This window comes from Triturus cristatus, chromosome 7 (assembly GCF_964204655.1).
Source record: "Triturus cristatus chromosome 7, aTriCri1.1, whole genome shotgun sequence".
Classification (NCBI taxonomy): domain Eukaryota; kingdom Metazoa; phylum Chordata; class Amphibia; order Caudata; family Salamandridae; genus Triturus; species Triturus cristatus.
In genome coordinates this window covers 783,893,711-783,912,375 of record NC_140590.1, presented here as the reverse complement: position 1 = coordinate 783,912,375, position 18,665 = coordinate 783,893,711, and the positions used below count along the sequence as shown (strand labels likewise).

Below are 18,665 nucleotides of genomic sequence, written 5' to 3'. Positions count from 1 at the left end.
ACATATGACCAACTATTGAAAGGAGCATAACACAAGCCCACACTAACCCCACAGGGTGGGAGCGGCTATGTTTTCCCTCTACTGATGGACCATATGAATATTTGCTAGGTACTGGCACCGTGATAGGTGAGTCGGCAAACCAAGCAAGGAGGTTTTGCTGACATTGATGTTTACTGTACCTATGCATAAGTAGTGGTGGGTGGGCGAACCCGCTGTTCTATCAAACTGTTACGGTTATTCAGTTGTGAACACTGTGCATAAAATTCCAGCTGCGCTCACTCGTAGGCCACAATATGATTATCTTTGGGATTTGTCTCCTTTCAAAGAAATGAGAGTGAACGTGCTAGTCCAAATGGTATGATGCATGCTGATGGCGTGGAGACCTTGGTGTTGGACATTGAGTAGCTGCTTGTTGCATGTAGGATTGCCCTAACACTGTATCTTTTCTGGAACTGCTCTGTTATGTTATCCTGTTGTCAAAAACCCAATAAACAGATATCAAAATAACATGAAGGGCGTCTCTCAGTCACCTCTGAAGTGTGTGTGTGTGTGTAATGTTAAGGAACAAAAACAATAAGCAACAGCCCCAATCCTTCACGGAGCTAGCCTCAAACCCCAAGGGGATTCAGTGGCCTGGAGCCTTGGGAAAAAGAGATCATAAATTATGCATCCTCCCCTTGAGAAACAAAGCGGCACAGCTACGGTCATTGCAGTAGGAGCAAATAAGGTTCCTCACCACTCAGGGGTTGCATTCAGGAAATCCTTGATCAGCCCACCAAAAAACACAAGAAGCCGGAAGAGAGGCATGAGCAGGACAAGGCAGAGGTCATCAGCTTTGCAACGGTCCTTTGGGGACTCCATACCTACTCTGTGGCAGGCAGATCGCCCGCATCTATTGCTGGAAGCTGAGAGCACTAAGGCCTTTTCTGAGGCACTAGGACTGCACGGGTCATTGTAGACAGCTGCAGACTCCCTGATAAACCAAGAGGTGCCCGAGGTCTATTGAGAGCAGGAGGAGAATCCAAGGTTTGTAGTGGGCAACTGCAGACACCCAAGTGCATGATGGGACACTGGAGGTGTCCATGGTCCTTAGAACATGTTTGCGCGCCCCGGTGAATTGTTGGATACCGGAGGCGCCCAGGGTCGCAGTGAACAGTTGAGGGCTCATGGGCGGGGTGGCACGGGTGTGGCGAGGACGGGCACCGGCAGCAGGCTCTAGCTTTAAGCTACAGCTTTGGTGAGAGTCTCATTTCCCAACACGCCGCTGTCACCTGCGCAGCAGTGTTTAGCTGGCACTTTCCTTTCTTCCCCCGCAACATGCCCGGAAGGCTGCGCTCACCTTCCTCGCGTCTCTCTCGCCTCCGGCTGTCCTTCCCCTCCACGCACTCTCGCGGGATCCCCTGGGAGGCCTCGGCTTTGTTTCAAGGACGGAGCTCAGAAGCGGCCGCCGCACGCTGCGGCTTCACAGGCCGCGTCCTGGCAGCCAGCTATCTGAATATTTAAGGCCCAGAAGAAAACAGTTTGAAATTATGAACCTCTTTTGAAAGCTGTGAAAGTGCTGAGCTTCGGAAGCGACGGCGTTATGCAATGCTCGCCTCAAAGCCACTGCTTCTGAGGTGGGGGCAAGGAGCAGGCAGCTTTTCAGCAACTCCAGGGGGCCGAGTGTGTGCACAGAGTACCGGTGAGAGAACTTGTGAGAGCTGGTGTAGGGAGAGGGCTCGGGGGAGGGAGTGGGAGGTCACGTGAAGCAATTAAGAGGCGAGTCCGAGGGATGAATTGCCTCACTCCACTTTCTTCATATGACTTCATATATATGTATTTTGTTTGCATATTTATATAGCGCGAACTCGACCCGAAGGTATTGGAGCGCTTTACATAGCACCGTATTTACATTACACATTCAGGCACGGGGAGATTAAGTGATTTGCCCAGAATCACAGGATGTGGACGCGACCTCGAGGCTCGAACCCTGGTTTCCTGCACCAGAGGCGGCAGCGCAGCCGACGGGCCACATACTCTCCCCATATGACTTAATGCCCCCTGATGCCCGAGCTGCTTTACCAATGGCCAAGTGACTGGCACCGCTATGCCCAGTTTTCTGCCAGCCCTCGTTCTTCCAGCGTCATGCCTGCCGCCCTCCCATCGGTCTCCCATAAGCCTTCAGCAGACGCAGTGTGAAGAGCGCATATATAGTATGGAAGGCAGAGTGAATATAGCAGGGAGGCCTCGAGGGACCCCGGTATGCACTCCTTAAATACAATAGGAAGGAGGGACTACCTGAGGAAAACCCAATCTACATACAGAATCACTACAGCAGGAGGCATCCACCCCTGAGCCACAGTCCATAGAGTACGAGCACCGCAAGCAAGGCCCCGGGGAACCCAAAACACAAAGTATGAATACACCAAGAGAGGCCCGTGAGGACTCCAATCCAGGCAGAGCAGACCCAGGGACCCAAACGTACACGTTCTAAAGAAAGCCGGTGAGGTGCCAGGGAATCCGTTTAACACTTAATACAACAGGGCAGGCCCGGCTCCAGGAACTTTTATTTGGGTGGGCTAAGGGTGCATTCAGATGGGCCACTACAGGCCCGATTTGTCGCTTACATGTCTAGCCAGGCCTGCTTCCGGGCCCTCTTTTATCTCTTCTTAGTCTTACATGGCCCAGTAAAACGCACTCTTTTCCAAATCTCTTTCTAAATGTTATCACTCTCAAAAATTGTTTTTTTTCTCCATGTAATGGCCCTTTGATGGGAAGAGGAGATTTCTAAGGTGGGAGTGTAAGGCAAGTGACACTACTCGGGCTCCCTCCGTGCGAGCCTTCAGGGAGAATTCCTCTTCATTACTACCTCCACCTGACCCCAGACTCTGCAGCGTGCTCCCTTACAGGCTTGATTATCCACTTTTCTACCACCCCTCTTCAGTGCATCTTAGCTCACAGCTGACCTTGGGCCCCAGCCCCTTGTCAGCCACAATCCAGTTCCATTTTCATCATTCCTGTTAAAACAACATTAGTAAAATCACCTTCAAACTTGAAACATTGAATATAGAAGTAAATGTAATTAGGATGCACTTTAAAGTATGCTTCACAGTTTTCCTAATTACCCGACTGTTAATTAAATATACGAAAACAGAAAGGCCATGACAAGGCCGGCCTTAGTGCTGGTGCAACTGTCTTTTTTGGGGCCCCACCAATGACCTCTTTCTCCGTAGATACCTTTACTACCAACCTCTAACAGTGTCCTTCATCTCTCCGCAGCCCCCCCTCATGACCTCCTCCTCGGACAACATCACTGCCACCCTCCACCAGTGCCCCTCATAGCTCCGTAGCCCCCCCTACCCTATGACCTCCTCCTCGGCTTACCTCACTGCCACCCTACACTAGTGCCCTTCATCTCTCTGTAGTCCCCCCCCCACCCCACGACCTCCTCCTCTGCTTCCCTCACTGTCACCCTCCACTAGTGCCCTTCATTTCTCTGTAGCTCCACCCCCACTCCAGGAAATCCTCCTCGGCTTCCCTCACAGCCACCCTCCACTAGTGCCCCTCATCTCTCAGTAGCTCCACCCCCAACCCATGACCCCCTCCTCGGCTTCCCTCACTGCCACCCTGCACTCGTGCCCCTCATCTCTCTGTCGTCCCCCCCCCACCCCATGACCACCTCCTCGGATTCCCTCACTGCCACCCTTCACTAGTGCCCCTCATCTCTCCGTTGCCCCTCTCTCATATGCGCTACTCACATCATTGTAGGGTGTCACAGTACTTTACATCACACACACATTATACAGAGACAATAAATCAGTCTACGGGGTATGTCACATAGGCCAATGAGGATTACAAGGTGTAGAAATCGCATGTCATCCATGCTGGTGGGCAATATATTTTACGAGGGTTTGGTCTGGAGAAACGCAAACTCAGGATTTAAAGAGTACTCCAGTGGTTGGGGGTTGGCATTGCTGATAAAAATGTATAACTGCCCAAACAAACTCTTTTTTAGAAACATTAGAATAATGAAAGACTGGAGAAGTTCTAACTATATCACAACACAAAAAAGCAAAGTTTGTATGCAGCTCTTTGATGACAGTTCATAGGTCACTGTCCTATTTTAGGATTGTAACTTCTGAACTGCAAGTAACACAAGAATCTCTGTGGCAAAGGCAGTAACCCACTGAGCTATCAACATAAAATTTAGTTTATCTGCATTTAAAAACTACCAACAAACGATTGCTCTCCAACAGGATTATAAATCACCAGTTATCTAAACATTTTGTATTATTGTTGTGCATCGGTGGCAGATTCATTGCCAGGGCCAAGGCTCATGTTTGGGTGGGCCAAGCTCATGTTTGGGCGGGCCTGGCCCTCCCTAGAACCGGGCCTGCAACAGGGTAAAGCCTCTCCTCATGGGACCCTCATGTATGAATAGTAGAGCCAAGGGAACCCCAATGTAACAACATGAATACAGAATGAGACATCACTGGGACCCCGAAAGACAATATGATTACCAGAGCACCTGGCAAAATTCCCTATGAATGCGGCAGGGAACCCTCGTGGGGAGGGGAAAAGACATTGGTCAAAAATAAAAAGCTTTGTAGCACATACAGAATATGGGAGACTCTGGGATCTCGGGACACACACGCACGGGGGGGGGGGGGAGGGGGTTACTTCAATATGCGCACACTGGTAATGCAGCAAAAGGGACCCATGATTTATTGACTCATCTTGCAGGGTCCTCAGGTCATTCCCCCGGGGTGTGACAGGCCTTGGAGCTCCTGTGGTACAGAGGGCCACTACCTCTCAGGGGTCCCTGGTCCACTCATGGTCTTTGTGGTCAAATGAAATGCCAAGCCTAGGGTGATGTTTTTTGGGTGGCCTCTCACTAAATGTGTAAGGGGTGGGGGAGGGGCATCGATTTTATTCATGTCACTGCAACAAGCCATTGTTTTCAGATGCAGGGAGCTGGCCGCAGACAGCTTCCGGTCAGGTGGGTACCGAAGGACAGACCCTGGCCTGCAGCACAGCTCATTCTAACTGCTTCATAAGCTGAAAAGTTTGGTCCCTTCCTCCAACTCCTCTTCATCATCAGGGAAGTTTGCCTCTGACACATTTGTTTCCCCGGTTTGTGATCGAGCTACCAAGTTGGGGGTTGCCAACACATCGCAAGCCCCTCCCGGCTCCCCAAACTCGATGGCGCCCACGGCGGTGCAGCATCCTAAATGAATTATTCACGAACCTTATGGGAGCTTAGACGCTTGAAAAAGAAAAAAAGCTTACAGAAGCTTCAAATATTAACTCTCAAAGCCTTTAAATCCACTTGTTTGCTTGCTTTAGGTCTTGTGGTTTGTGCCTCTCAGAAAGGCTTTGAGGGATAAAAGCCGAGCCTGCCCGTTTGATATATTGTCACCACAGATCCCATAACAAGCTGCCGGCTTTCCGCAGGCCTGCCGCTCACTGCGCCTCAGCCCGTCACCTGGGTGGGGAGTTCGAGGCGCTCCACTTGGGGCTGCGCACCCGGCCTACAGCAAATCCCCCTGGAAATGCACAGCGCGCGAGAGAACGCAAGTTAAGAGGTTTGGGGCGCATCTCTATATGCCGCTGTCTCTACTTGGGGTTGAGAAATCAGTGTCCTGTATATTGAGGTGCAAATCGTAGAGTACATGATATCAACATTTTTACATTGTTTTCTAGGTCCTGGTTAGTCGAGACCTTTTGATTGTACTAAAATTATATTTAAAATATACTTACTTCTACGGGCTTTCAGTCGCCCCTCTTCATCCATTGTACTGTTATTATTGTTCGCATTTTTCTTCTGCCCACTTCAGATATTGTCTAACCTCACAGTGGGTTAAGGCAGTCTGCCCTTTCACAAGGGACACACCCGCACACAAAGTACTTCCCTTCCCTGATCTGTGCTTTTTGAGAGCAAAAAAAAAATCTTATTTTTAACCTGTTTTATAATATTTTGAAGCAGCCTCCCAACGATGGCATTTGCAAAAACCATGGCTAAATGAAGCGAGCATATTTAAAGCAGAAAGGTTGGCAGCCAACGCCAGATCTGCTGGCTTTGCAATGCTTGTTCTATGGTGTGGCCTTGTAGACCGTGCTAGGGGTCAATGTCTTTTGTGTGTTTTATCTGATCTTTTTTCTGACACACGCACCCTGGTACACACACTCTCTCTTACCAATTCCCTTTTTACGCTTTTCCACGTAGTGCCACTAAGGCAAAGGCTTCTACTGATATTAACAATAAGATGTGGCCCTAAACACAAGAATAACAAACCACATCTCCTAGCCCTTCTCCTTTAGCCCTTCTCCTTCACTTCCTGCCCTTCTGAAAGACCGTGCTTTACTTGATATATCTCATGCCATCTTATGAGCATGACACAATGATCTTGTTTGATGCCAGCCCATCCGCGATGCATCCCGGCTCTGGCTGCTGTGGTCTCACTGCTTCTGATGTTTCCTAGCTCACCACCGCACTTCTCCCAACATTTGGACTGACATTTGAACCAGAATGTATCAAATATTTTGAATTGGAGCGCTTTCTGCTAAATGAAATTGGAAAAAAAGTTCATGATATTTATGAGAAAAAAATGTACAACAACACTAGAAACTAACAACACACAAACCATGGGTATTTTTATTTATTTGCAATTACTAATTGAAATACACAAAAGATTAAATTGTTTTCTTAAAAGATACATGTGTGGGAATTACTAGATGGCCGATAAAATGCAAGCATTAAATGCTAACTTAATTACCAAGAAATATTTTTCAAATAACCGCTTCCGTTGTATAGAAATTAAAAGTCTCCATTAAAAGATGGCAACTAATCTAAAACAAGCTTTGACAAAGTCAATAGATCTTGCCTAGGTGAGAGCTATTGGCTTTGTAGTCAAAGAAGGGTATGCAGTTCCTCAAGGCGGACAAAAAGTTAAGGAGGCTGGAGGAGGGGAATCCTCCTTGTCGAAACTAAAGTCCTCACACACCCAGCAAGCTAGGTGTCATGCTTCATCATATGGACTTTGCTCCTCGTCGGATCGGCGCTGCAATACCCGACGGGCACCCTTGAAGGGGCTCTTTAGCGGAGATCTTTTGTTCCTTGCCGTATGGTGCTGTGGGTGTGAGGGCTCTAAAAATAGTGTAGATGTGGTGAAAGTGAGTGGTATTAAAAAAGGTTGGATAGTCCAAATAAACTTTTTATTCTGGCTGGCTATCCCCCTTCTTAAAAACGGTTAGTGTGGCTGCTCTATGACTTTATGGTCCAGTGGAGCTAGGCTCAACTCTCATGAGCATGGAGATGGCTATAATCTGTCAATCAAGTGAAAATCTGTTCATCAGATACGGATTCGGAATACAATGCAAAGGGATGAACCAGTTGTGTTGGTACTTTTACTGTTCTTCAGAAAGAATAGAGGATGTCTGAGTGAAAGATCTGTTGAACATACTAGGAACAGGCGTTTGAGTTTAGTATCCGCAACCCTCCCAGATAAGTTCAACACAAATATGAAGTAAGGATACTTAATTTCTTGTATCTTTCTTTTAGACTAGAAATTTGGGTCGGGGTGAGGGAATGTTCAATCTTGTTTAAAGTATTCCTCGTGGTACTCCATGGAGACACAGTCCAGATTGCTCCTAGTAAAAAGACACTTACCTGGTCATGGCATCCAAGAAAAAACATTTGTTTGGTCAAGAGTAATAAAGTTGCTTGCTTGTTTTACTTCTTTGTTAGAGAGTGCCAATACAACAGGAATTCCATATTGAAGAAGACCTCTAAGCTATGAAGTCATATTTAGCAAGGATCTATAATCCCAGCTTTAGTTGAATTTGGGCCTGTGATGGCTTCGGGCACGGCCCCAGGGCTGCAGACGAGAGTGGATCCCCTGAAAAAATATTATATAAGATTTCGTATTTGCTGGCTTTCAGCTGACATTTATGGTTGACGTTTATCAACAAATTATTAATAATAATAGCAAAAGTAATCTGCATACATTAAGAGTATGCCAATATAAAAATGACAACTTTTGCCGGCAGTTTGCCTTAGTAACGTTGCTCAGACTGGTTAAAAAAACGGAAAAGATTTACCACCGTAATCTACCAGTCAGACAGCTCATGGGAGAAGAGTTGGCCTAACGGCTAGGGCGTCGACCTCGAATCTGGGGAACCGGGATTGAGACTCGGCAAATCCTGTGATTCTGGACAAATCACTTAATCTCCCCGTGCCTAACACAAATGAGTGTGTGTCCTCATGTAACACAACTGGGGCTATGTAAAGCGCTGTTACCCGATACCGGGTCTAGTTTGCGCTATATAAAACTCCGTAAAAAAAAGATATATTGAAAAAGTGGAAGAATAACAATTTTATTTTAAATAGAAAAAAATAGTGCCCTAGCGAGTTTAGGATTACTATAGCTGTACAGTTGAGAATTGATTGAAAAAAAAGAGATAATATCCCTTGTGAATGCCCATGAACAAGAATCTCCACCGAGCAAGGAATACATGGTTATCTAGCGGAGCTAAAGTTTAATATATTGGGCACGTCAAATCTCCTTGTATCGCCTTTTGTCTAAAACCCAATTGGTTTTGCCCACAAATCTTCTCATTGGGCGAGAGAACCTTTGTTTAGAAATCGTGTTAGTGATTTGATCTAACTCCTGATACCTTATTGGTGACTTTCATGTGTGTTGGCCAAAGCACGGTAGTGTTATGCTACTGCTCTGAGCTCCCCTCCCCCATTTGCTGTGACAGGGGTTCGTCTGAAGGCACAGAGATTACCACTGGGCTGGTGGTGATATCTAGTTATAGCAGGTCAGGGTGGCAGATGTAATGTGCTACGCAACCCTGACAGACAGTGGGCCACCCACCCAAACATAAATCAAGACCATAGTCCCTATTTCTGACACCCACACCCGATCTTACCACCAATAGTGTGAAGACTGTAGGTGGCAAGGAACACCTATCAACTGCCAAGTAGGGCATACTGCAAGCTATCTTTAAACAAGGCCACCGCGTCTGTACACGTTGCATACCTCGTTATGCGATTGACTCTAGTGTGATGCTGTAATAACATATGATTGCCGCAGGATATTCCGCATATGGCTGTCAGCTACACTGTTTGCAGGAGCATGGCGATTCGTACTGGGAATTTAACCACAGAGAGAATAAATAAATACTCATAACACCATCCAAAGGGTAGAGTCATCCGCTAGTTGAATCAATTGGAGTGATTGCTGAAAAACACGTATTTTTCCTCTGTATGGCAAAGGAACATCTGTACCCATGTGGGCAGGGACTCCTAATTGGTTCAATGGACTGTGGCCACAGTGAAAAAATACCGTTGACCACATCATAAGAATATATATCATATGAAGAGAGCATCTCCGGTTGAATACAATGGTTTAGTTGTCAAAAGAACAATTATTTTATGATGCCATAAGAACTCATTAGGTTTTCAATAAAAGGAGGAGGGTAAAAAAAATAATTACCCACTCATATATAATTATAGGCAGGGCTACTTGAATTATGTGATAGGAGAGAACCAAGTTGTGTGGCACAGGTGACAAAATCATGTGGCTAGAAAAGGCAAGATATGCAATATAATGCAGCACTTTTTTTTTACAGTATTACTTCATTATTTTGTCACTTTCACTCATATTGACATTGTCATAGGAAAGGTTTCACCTCATCAGTTCAATTTTAACACTCAAATACAGCAATAAGATATTGAAAGGTGACCATAAACCTTTAAAAAGGCCCTCCCACTGTGCAGCACCATATGTGGCTGCGTTTTTAGTAACTTTTGATCGGTATGAGCTAAAAAGATTTTTATTTCTTGCAGTCATCCAATACAATTCATATGCTAATTGTAACTGCTGGAAATAGTCTTTCAGGGCTTGAGTGTCTCTCTTGGGCCTACAAATCCATTCAGTACAAGACGGAGCAGAGCCTCTTTAGACAGGTTATTCTCTTTCTTAATGACTGACCATCTCGGGTTGTCAGAACTCTGGCCAAATGTTGTACAACGTATCACAGGTTTAGTAGTCAGAACTCCTCATCTGATGGAACTTATAGCTCCTGCGATCTGATTTAGACTCTTTTTTGGGTCATGCCCAAACAGGGTTTATTACCAGGACAAGTGATCTTAGGCCACATGTACATAGGCTTTATTTAGCGAGTTCTTAATAGCAAATTTTTGCGATTCTCTATTAGGAAATCGCAAACATCTATGTAAGAATTTGTGCTTGAAACATTTAGTGATTTCTAATGGGTTCACAATTGACCTACCTCATTAATATTAATGAGGTGGTCGCAATTTGCGACCCATTGGGAATCGCTAAAAACACAGGGATTAGATAAAGCAACGTTTAAAAAAAAAAAAAAACAATCTCGCAGCTCATTTTCCTTGAAGGAAAATGGTATGTGTTTCAAAAAGAAAAATGAAACGTTTCAGTTTCATTTTTTAAGAGTAGGACCTGCTCTTAAAAGATGTTTGTGCAACCATTCATAAAGGGGAAGGGGTCCCCTGGGGTCCCCTTCCATTTGCGACTAGCTCATTACCTACTTGAAATGGGCGGTAAAATCAAATGTTTTGCGACCTCATTACGGTCGCAAAACATTTGTACACTGCACTGCGAGTTGCTATTAGGAAGGTACGCCTTTAACACGCCGCTTTCTAATAGCGAAGCGCAAAACCCAAAGTTACCGAATCACTATTTCGGGCTTTGTACATGCCAAAAAGTCTTTTTGCATTCGCAAACAGGCCGATTCTGTGAATCGGCAATTTGCAACCGGCAAAGAGGTTTGTACACGTGGCCCCTTATGAATGACTTTGTATTATTGCATGGTGGTGGCCTATTCACAAAGGCATTTTGGGGTATTTAAAGTAGTACTCCTGTAAGCTCCTTTTCTGTATGCTCACATGCCTTTGTAAACATCAAAACTGGAAATATAATGTGACTATTCATGGATTTTTCCTTTATAGTTAGTACAAATACCAAAGACTGGGACCTTTTTGAACTTTTACTATCAGGCAGTTGGATGTTGTGGGCAGTTTCTTAAAGTCATGTAAGAGTATGTAAAAGAGCACACCTTTAATACTAATTTCCATACTCATGAATATTTTTGTGATCAGCCTCATCATCTTCATCGTTTTATTACATGTCCCGAGTCTTTAAGATCCCAAACTGCATCAAATTGTTTACTGTCATGAAAATAATTAAACAATCACACTTCTAATCCAGTCGACAAAACATCCTTACGGCACGTTTCGGTGTAGCTGTGTTTGCCCCACATTGTTTTATGTGATTTTAACTATTCACATGTGCTCTTCATGTAACACTTTGGTCACAATTTACTGGCATTCCTGCAATCTAGCGCTGCATGAAAAGCCGCAGCACTGCACGAATGTTTAATAAATTGACAATGGCAAATTTACTAAGAGTATCATACCTGTGATGTTAAGCCGTAAGCCAACAGTGTCTAGAGTGTGATTTGTGCTTGAGGCAACCCTCCAGTAGAAATGTCAATGCGATGAAAATCACCTATGGATATACCCCGCGCATTAGTGTAAAATCATGGAAATTAGCTGTGGTTCATGTAGGATTTCATGCAAAGCCAGGTCACCCGCTTAGTAGGTCTGACTTTGCATCAGATCCTAGGGATTTTTGCACTGTTGCCTCCATGTTAAGCACCATTCACAAACAGTAACATAGCAATGAATAGCATTTTTCACATGGCACTCACATCAACTTTGGCACTCCAATTTATACCTCTTTGTGCTAGCTGCCTAGTGTTGACTCAGTAGTACATCTGGGCCTGAGTATGAAGTCCCCGCATCAGCCACTGTGCCTAATTCTAAGCAATCTTATGTGCCCTTGTATTGAAGACTCCCTTAACCAGTGTATACTCTTCACTATTTTCTAGGTACTTTTTACAGGTGATTGCTGCATGCTTGCCAACTTGTATTTAAATAAAAAATATATACTGTGTATACTAACTGTTATTACACCATCTCACTTCATTGTCATTTTCAATGTATATCTGTACAAATTAAAGGAGTAATATGTTTTAATTGGAAACTTATTTATTTTCATTTTTATGTTTGCAAAATGTGCAACTCTGTACTTTCTAGCTATTACCATTCTGCTTGTTTTCTATATATTATTCTAATTCCGGTTGGTAATGTTACTGTTTGTTACGAATGCTATTTTAATATTGTTTATTTTTAGTAATCTGTTTGCATATTATTTTAATATTGTTTATATTTACTTTACGTCATTCTTGCTTATTCATTCACATATTATGAGCTCTGGTCGTGTTTATTCTTGCATTTTTGCAATTACAAATGCTAGTGTTTAAGATCACCCGGTGTGCTTTATGTAATGAGAAAATGATTAAACCAATATTAAAAGAGTATATATTACCAACATAAATCAGTGTTCTCTGCGCATGTGCTAACTTTTACCGAGCACAGAAAAAAATAAAAGAGATGCAAAAATGTCTTAAGATGTTGACAGTCCATCATCTCCTACAATTCAGACGTTTTTGAAAATGTTTTTAATGTCATACAAATGCAGTTTACATTATTCTCATAGGCTCAACTATAAAGGAACAATTACTTTGCTGTCACTTTCATGATTGGAGGCACTGAAAATGGGAAGATGTGAACTTTAACTTACACAGTTAAGGAGGCACGGAGTAGTCAGTAAGATTGAAGGAGGGGGGCTGAGCCTTAAATTTCCCAACAATCTCACTGGCATGTGTTTTTAAAATACATTATAGGAGGAGCAGGACATGAGGGAGGCTTAAGAGGCAGTGGAAAAAGAAAGGAGTGTGAGGTACTTAAAACACAATATTTTGCAAACTAAACAACAGTTTTAAAGGCGTTCAAAACAGGTGTGTCTGTGTGTGTGTGTTTGTCAGTGTTGGCATGTAAAATCCCAGGTGAAATCCGACAGACACTTCACAATACCCGACTGAAAGCACTTGTCCCCAACTATTTCACGCAGCGCGTATTTAACACCCAAACACTCTCCCTTCCACAAGCTACGGCCCAGAGAACTTGGTCCCAGACTTCGTAGGTTCTCTTTCTCTTTACAGTAGAGAAATACTAAAAAAGATGCTAGAAATGTTATAGGAGTCCCAGATCAAAGTAGTCCAGTGTCAATGAGGGACTTTACATAATCTTGGGGGAGAATTCAACTGTTACAAAGGCTCAGAAAAGACTCAGTAAAGCAGCTTTACGCTTGTCATGGCATGGCTGAGTGATGGAGGCATCCCCACTACCATACGACAGAGACAAACCTGCCATATTAAAAGATCACCGCCAAGTCTACTGTGATTTCCAACTCAAGGTGGCTGCTCCGCGCATATGGGGAGCTTCTTCGGAGGAGAAATCACGGCCAGAGATTCCACCGTGCAATGGCCATGCTACCAGTGTGTGCAGACTCTGCGAGTATTCCTCGGTAGATTGACAGTTCCCCATTCTAGGTCTCCTTGGCATGTTCGGCGGGGAGAAGGGGTTTTAGCATGTTGGAACTATCTGTGGAGAAATTATCTGTCATCGTTTACATGATGGTCTATCATGGTGGCGTTGCATTAGCTACCTCCCTGCCCCACCTCCATTTCTGGCAGCTTGTTCTCCACTCCGTGATGGATCCAATAGTGAAGACGATGGATTCTCTACCATAATGTGGTCTGCTGTATGCTGCCCTATATCTCAAGCAGGTCGACAGCAGGAGAAGCGGGTGTCACTTCCGCTGTTGTTTTAGTATGTTTCCTGTTGCTGCCCTTATCTTAATCACATCCTCTCCCTTCATATTTAGCCTCTGCACACATTACCAAACCTGCCCAGACGATGCTGAGAGACAACCAAATGAACAATAGGTCGGCTAAGTTAATAGGCCTCTGACTTCCTATGAAAACCATACCTAGCAATGTAGTTCCCCAGTGGCATGGTAGCTCTCTTTAGAAGGGATCCGATTATCTTTACAGGATGTTTCTATGTGTATGCATTTGATTTACTATATTCCTTTAATCCAAAGTGTAGGTCAATAAATTAAAGAGGTAATACAAAAGGTTATAATCACGATTACAAAAGAACAGCAATTCTGAAGCAAGACATTAAGAATAAAAGATCCAAGATGATAAGAAACAAAATAAAAATGTCAATTGCATTTGTAATGGGAATTGCTTAAATGCTTGCCACTGCTGATCCATGGTTGGAAAGATCTAGTCTGTAAAATGTTCTCAATGTTCAAAGAAGTTCCTGTGCTTCGGTTGCAAGATCTCACTGTTGGAAAGAAACCCTGTCCTCTTCAGTTCCCCATTTCTTCTTACAGAGTAAGACTTCCTTAGGACGAACATCGCCGTGTTCTTGTCTTGTTCCCATCTCTTGATTTCCATTCTCTCCACAAGACTTGCAGAATCTCTTACTCAGCTAAGGAGAGCATTCTTGCAGGTTCTCGTTCTGTAATACCTGTATCTCTTGCTCACTGCCCAGTCCGCTAGGCCCATCTCGCCCCTTTCAGGTCACAGAGTCAGCTGCAGTATTTCCACATGCTGCCAACTTGATTGTACCACTGAGGACTATTTCTCTATAAGCCATTCACAGCAGCAAGATCAAGGAATGCGTGAGGGCTTCACGCTCCCAGGATGCGGTTCCTTGCCACTAGCGTGGCGACCACTGTCAATGACATCCAGGATTCGACATCCCTGATACAGGATATGACTCGAGGACACTTCTTGCCTTCGTCTTCAGTTTCAGGACATATCTAAACAACTACTGCATAATTTCCACAATCTAACAAGTGGTTTTATTTATGTTTGTGTTTTTTAAGAACACTAACCTGTCTCCCATGCAAGGCTGCTTGATAACACACAATAAAAGTTGTAATACACAAAACACAGCTGTTGTAATAACTAATGTTTTGTGTCCAACAGAAATATATACCACATCTTCAATTCAAAAAATGACGTACCGCATTGAAGATAATATTTGGAATTAGAGCGCATTTTAGGGAGTAATCAGAAGTAATTTCTGCTTAAACTGTCTAACCATTATGGAGGGTCTTCTCAGGGCCATGGAAAATGTGTCTTATTACTAAAATTAGCCACAGAATCTGTCAATATTTTGAATTTACCTCATTAACTATTACCTTTTATGGTCGTTTGTTAAAGAGCAATTCATTTCAGAATTAAAACCTTCTGATCGTTCTGGACACACAATTGTGTCTACGTTTTAACTACTACAATGCCTTACCAGATCCCATTCAGGAGCCTGGAACCTTTATGGAGCCCATGAAAGCGTATCAGGCTGTTTCTACAGTGGGAGGATAAGAGCTTGGTCTAAGCTCCAGGAACTGCCATTGTGCTGCCGTGGCCAGGTTTGGTTAACTTGGGTGTCATGCAAGAGGGAGTATTGCAGACACGGCGTTGTTCCAGAGAAATGTTTTTACTTGTATTTAAAAGGCAAAGCGATGGATCGAATTACAATGCAAGGCAAAGGCGTGTTTTTATAGGGAAAAGTCAGCTCGTTCTGTTAGCGGCTGTGCAAATCTTCAGAAAAATAAGTGAAAATCCAAAGAAATACTTTCAAATATCTCTGAAAAAAAGAGGTAAAATCCATGAAAATGCTAGAGAAAAATGATATGATTGTTCATAGACATAAAACTGCACTCCCCATATTCATTTACAGCATGTATTAACGTTTAGAAAGCCAACCTATCGAAATAGATCCCTCTCAAGCACATCTTTCTTCAGTCTCTTTTGCACATCTCCCCATTGCACTAATCTCAGCAGTCTCTCTGTGTCTGCACCCTCACATTTATTCTCAGGTCTGCCTTTGCATGCTGACACATTGAACAACGCACATGTGTTTGCTTTTTAGGTCTCGGCTAGACAGCACATGCACTGTCTCAAGAGACATGTTGTGTTTAATATGTGGGCTTCAGTCCGCCCAGAGGCTTGCCATGTGTTTGCTCTATCGTCTATCTCATATTCTTTGTCACCATTTGTCCCTGGCATGCATGGTCATGCCTCTGCTTGTATTTAGCCCTCCCCTCGGAGCATGGACCTCGTACTTGAAAGCCTTGACTTCTCTTGTTATTACGACCATTTTAGGACCTACTTTTGTCTTTCTTTTTCAGCGCTCTACACAGTACTTGTGCTTTTACCAGCTCTGTCTCCTCCCTCCCACCTGCACCATGCCCCTTCCACAGATCACCCCCTCCCCGTCACTGGTTTTCCCATCGTTGCTGCTTTTCGTTTCCATCACCTCCTCCCTCCCTTCTCTGCTTGCTCCCTCGCACCTCCTGGTGCTTGCCCCATTCACAAATCACTCCTTCCCCCGTCACTGCTTTTCCCATTGTTGCTGCTTTTAGTTTCCCCGCCTCCTCCCTTCCATCGCTGCTTGTTCCCTCGCACCTCCTGGTGCTTGCCCCATTCACAAATCACTCCTTCCCCTGTCACTGCTTTTCCCTTTGTTGCAGCTGTCCATTTCCCCTACTCTCTCCCTCCCATCTCCTCTTGCTCCCTTGCACCTCCCAGTGCTTGCCCCATCCACAAATCACCCCCCCCTCCCCTGACTCCATCTCTGCATTAAACCCCCATTGTAGTCTGTTTTGTTCTAGTGAGTGGTGGTGTTTTGCCTTCTAACATCTTGTTAGTGTATAGCTGATGTGCTGATTGGAGCATGTGTGCATGACTGTTATTAATTGGCTCAAGTGTAGTCTCCGTTTAATTTTTGCACACTTGGGTATTAGGTGTGTGTGCGTGTTTACACCATATGTGGTCGTTCGGCAAAGGTGTTTATAGCTGTAAAATCAGACGTCAAGTCAGGTATGTGTTATCACAGGGCATGTCAGAGCTTCTAAAGTACCCGTGTCTTCTACTTTAATTGCATAGCCACGTTTCTCCTGTGCGATATGATTGAACTAGTTGTAGCTCACCTTGTTGCTTCTCATTTCATAGGGTGAGACTCAATTTCTTCAAATTTCTCTCATCAGGACACTTTCTTACTTTTCCGCATTTGCGGGTAAAGTGTTTCCGTGTTCCATTGTTGCTTAACTTGAATTCTGTTTAAAGGAGCCCGGCTGAGTCTTGATGTCATGAAGGTCTGTCTGCTTCTCAGTGGCCATGCCAAATGTAGTCCTTTTAATGTGGTTGCCGATGCAATGCATTTCTTCATGTTCACTACTGTAAACCCGCTTAACACTGCTATTCTTTCTGGGTTTTTTGTGCAGTTTTATATAGTGCCAAAACCACCGGAAGGTAGTGGAGCACTTTACATTAGTTCCAGCTACTTTTATGTGCAGTTATATAGAGTGTCAACACCACCCAAGGTATTGGAGCGCTTTACATTAGCACCAGTTCCTTTACACAAGGACACATTCATTTTTGTAGGCACAATGGCTTCATTTATGAGACCCTTGCGCCACCGGATCGTGACTTTTTGTGACTTTTCGATGGCGCAGGGGCCTACTCCATATTTATGAGGCAGCCCTAAGCCACTTTTTTTGGCTTAATGCTGCTTCATAAATACTGTTTCCTTTAACACAGTTTTCTGTGTTAAAGGGGAATGCAATCAGGGCCAGACTGGGAACAGCAACCAGCCCTGACAGAATGCTGCTCAACCGGCACTGTGAGCAGGGGTAGGGGTTGCACCGCTCTCGCTTTTGTTACAGGGGGCTGATATTGCAGAACTGCTGCAAAACCGGCCTCCAGGGCCAAAACCAGCCCCCACAGCCACAAAACCGGCCCCAGGCCCACCAGGGAAACACCTGGTGCCTGCTACTGCCAGTCCGCACTGAGTGCAAATGGGTGTTGCTGGGGGTGTTCCCGGCAACAGCCATGGCTTTTTGACACTGTCCCAGATTAACGAGAGCTCGTAACTCTGAGGCAGTGCCAAATACTTATGACTTCCAGGGGAGGCGTAAGGGAGACACAACGAAAATAAACATCTTTATTTCTCCTCGTTTTTCCTTTTTCTTTGTGTGCTGCATTCTGCAGCACACAATAGAAAGTGGAAGAAGTCTCATGTGATTATTTTTGTGCAGGAAGGCAAACCTTCCTGCACAAAAACAATCATCCTTGCAATGCATGCACCCTTGCACCATGGAGCAAAGGTGCCTGCGTTTGTGCACGGCAGCCCATTGTGTGCCGGTGCAAGTAAAAAGGACAGGAATGCACCGTATCTGATAGATACAGTGCATTCCTGCTCTTTTCTTATGCCGTAGGGCAGCGCAGCAGGAAGGCCTGTGGCACAACCTCATAAATGAGGCCCAGGGAGATTAAGTGATCTGCTCAGAATCAGGGATGCTAAGCTGGTGCCGAAGTTCGGACATGGTTTCCCAGCTCCATAGTCGTCCTTATGCCACATCGTCTCCCAAGAGGAAGCCACATCGTCTCCCTAGCCTCGGCCTCAGTTTCACATTTGGTGATTATGGCCAAATCACTTAGGAACTCATTTATGAGGTTTTGACATAGGGCAGCACCGTAAGGAATCTTGCTGCGCTGCCCTACATCAAAACAAAAGCGCAGGAATGCGCCGTATCTATGTGATATGGCGCATTAATGTCCTTTTCCCCAGTGCCGGTGTACAATCGGCTGCCTTGCGCCAACGCAGGTACCCTTGCACCATTGTGCAAGGGTGCCTGCGTTGCTGGGCGGATTGA

The 18,665-nt window shown here is 44.7% G+C and overlaps 1 long non-coding RNA gene across 1 annotated transcript in view; it reads left to right on the top strand.

Annotated features, from left to right (window-relative positions):
* Window positions 1–1,185: 1,185 nt before the first annotated feature.
* LOC146810560 (uncharacterized) overlaps window positions 1,186–18,665 on the top strand; it is a 56,987-nt gene continuing 39,507 nt past the window's right edge. The window contains exon 1 of the long non-coding RNA XR_014965702.1: window positions 1,186–1,681. This is a non-coding gene — a long non-coding RNA (uncharacterized LOC146810560). The remainder of the gene's footprint in view (window positions 1,682–18,665) is intronic.